The sequence below is a fragment of the Homarus americanus genome, unplaced genomic scaffold (genome assembly GCF_018991925.1).
Source record: "Homarus americanus isolate GMGI-L3 unplaced genomic scaffold, GMGI_Hamer_2.0 scaffold44291, whole genome shotgun sequence".
NCBI classification, from domain to species: Eukaryota; Metazoa; Arthropoda; class Malacostraca; order Decapoda; family Nephropidae; genus Homarus; species Homarus americanus.
In genome coordinates this window covers 42,300-44,876 of record NW_024738921.1, presented here as the reverse complement: position 1 = coordinate 44,876, position 2,577 = coordinate 42,300, and positions in this window count along the sequence as shown.

The window sequence follows — 2,577 nt, the reverse complement described above, 5'->3', positions numbered from 1 at the left end:
AGAGACAGAGAGAGAGAGAGAGAGAGAGAGAGAGAGACAGAGAGAGAGAGAGATAGAAGAGATGAAAGAGATAAAGAGAGAGAGAGGGCAGATAGTGAAGATGTCTAGTTATAATTGTTAAGGATAGTCTCCGTGTATCTGTTACGCCATTTTATTATTTTATCTTAAGTCAAGGAGTTAAGACACTTTAATATGTCATAAGTTTACGTCAAATATTTCCCTTATTACCTTTTGGTGAGTGTAGACGGTTTAGAATTTATTTTTTTGTCTCTCTGTCTCTCTGTCCGTCTGTCTGTCTCTCTGTCCGTTTGTCTCTTTCTATCCGTTTCTTTCTGTTTATCTGTTTCTTCTGTCTCACTTTCACTGTCAGTATCACTCTGCATGTCTATCTGTCTGTCTGCTTCTCTCTGTATGTCTGCACCTCTCTATCTCTCTCTCTGCTTCCTCTGTATGTCTGCACCTCTCTATCTCTCTGTCTGCTTCTCTCTGTATGTTGACCTCTCTATCTCTCTCTCTGCTTCTCTCTGTATGTCCTCTCATCTTTCTCTCTGCTTTCTCTGTATGTCTGCCCTCTCTATCTCTCTCTGCTTCTCTCTGTATGTCTGCACCCTCTCTATCTCTCTGTCTGCTTCTCTCTGTATGTCTGCACCTCTCTATCTCTCTCTAGCTTCTCTCTGTATGTCTGCACCTCTCTATCTCTCTCTCTGCTTCTCTCTGTATGTCTGCACCTCTCTATCTCTCTCTCTGCTTCTCTCTCTGTATGTCTGCACCTCTCTATCTCTCTCTCTGCTTCTCTCTGTGTCTGCACCTCTCTATCTCTCTCTCTGCTTCTCTCTGTATGTCTGCACCTCTCTATCTCTCTGTCTGCTTCTTCTGTATGTCTGCACCTCTCTATCTCTCTCTCTCTGCTTCTCTCTGTATGTCTGCCCCTCTCTATCTCTCTGTCTGCCTATCTCTGTATGTCTGCCTCTCTATCTCTCTCTCTGCTTCTCTCTGTATGTCTGCCCCTCTCTTCTCTCTCTGTCTGCTTCTCTCTGTATGTCTGCACCTCTCTCTCTCTCTCTTTGCTTCTCTGTATGTCTGCACCTCTCTATCTCTCTCTTTGCTTCTCTCTGTATGTCTGCACCTCTCTATCTCTCTCTCTTTGCTTCTCTCTGTATGTCTGCACCTCTCTATCTCTCTCTGTCTGCTTCTCTGTATGTCTGCACCTCTCTATCTCTCTCTCTCTGCTTCTCTCTGTATGTCTGCACCTCTCTATCTCTCTCTCTCTTTTGCTTCTCTCTGTATGTCTGTCCTCTCTCTCCTCTCTCTGTCTGCTTCTCTCTGTATGTCTACCTCTCTATCTCTCTCTCTTTGCTTCTCTCTGTATGTCTGCACCTCTCTATCTCTCTCTCTGCTTCTCTCTGTATGTCTGCACCTCTCTATCTCTCTCTTTGCTTCTCTCTGTATGTCTGCACCTCTCTATCTCTCTCTTTGCTTCTCTCTGTATGTCTGCACCTCTATCTCTCTCTCTCTGCTTCTCTCTGTATGTCCACCTCTCTATCTCTCTCTTTGCTTCTCTCTGTATGTCTGCACCTCTCTATCTCTCTCTTTTGCTTCTCTCTGTATGTCTGCACCTCTCTATCTCTCTCTCTCTGCTTCTCTCTGTATGTCTGCACCTCTCTATCTCTCTCTTTTTGCTCTCTGTATGTCTGCCTCTCTATCTCTCTCTCTTTGCTTCTCTCTGTATGTCTGCACCTCTCTATCTCTCTCTGTTTGCTTCTCTCTGTATGTCTGCCTCTCTATCTCTCTCTCTGCTTCTCTCTTGTATGTCTGCCTCTCTATCTCTCTCTCTCTTGCTTCTCTCTGTATGTCTGCCCTCTCTATCTCTCTCTGTTGCTTCTCTCTGTATGTCTGCACCTCTCTATCTCTCTCTCTTTGCTTCTCTCTGTATGTCTGCACCTCTCTATCTCTCTCTCTGCTTCTCTCTGTATGTCTGCACCTCTCTATCTCTCTCTTTGCTTCTCTCTGTATGTCTGCACCTCTCTATCTCTCTCTCTTTGCTTCTCTCTGTATGTCTGCACCTCTCTATCTCTCTCTCTGCTTCTCTCTGTATGTCTTTCTCTCTCTCTTGCTTCTCTCTGTATGTCTGCACCTCTCTATCTCTCTCTCTTTGCTTCTCTCTGTACTGTCTGCACCTCTCTATCTCTCTCTCTGCTTCTCTCTGTATGTCTTGCACCTCTCTATCTCTCTCTTTGCTTCTCTGTATGTCTGCACCTCTCTATCTCTCTCTTTGCTTCTCTCTGTATGTCTGCACCTCTCTATCTCTCTCTCTCTTTGCTTCTCTCTGTATGTCTGCACCTCTCTATCTCTCTCTCTCTTTGCTTCTCTCTGTATGTCTGCACCTCTCTATCTCTCTCTTTGCTTCTCTCTGTATGTCTGCACCTCTCTATCTCTCTCTTTGCTTCTCTCTGTATGTCTGTGTCTGTCTGTCTGTCTGTCTATCGTGTTAACAAGCAATAAACTCTAATACTAAATATAATTCAATCAATAAAATAACTAAAGTAATTATATACAATAATCTTAATAAAAAATTAG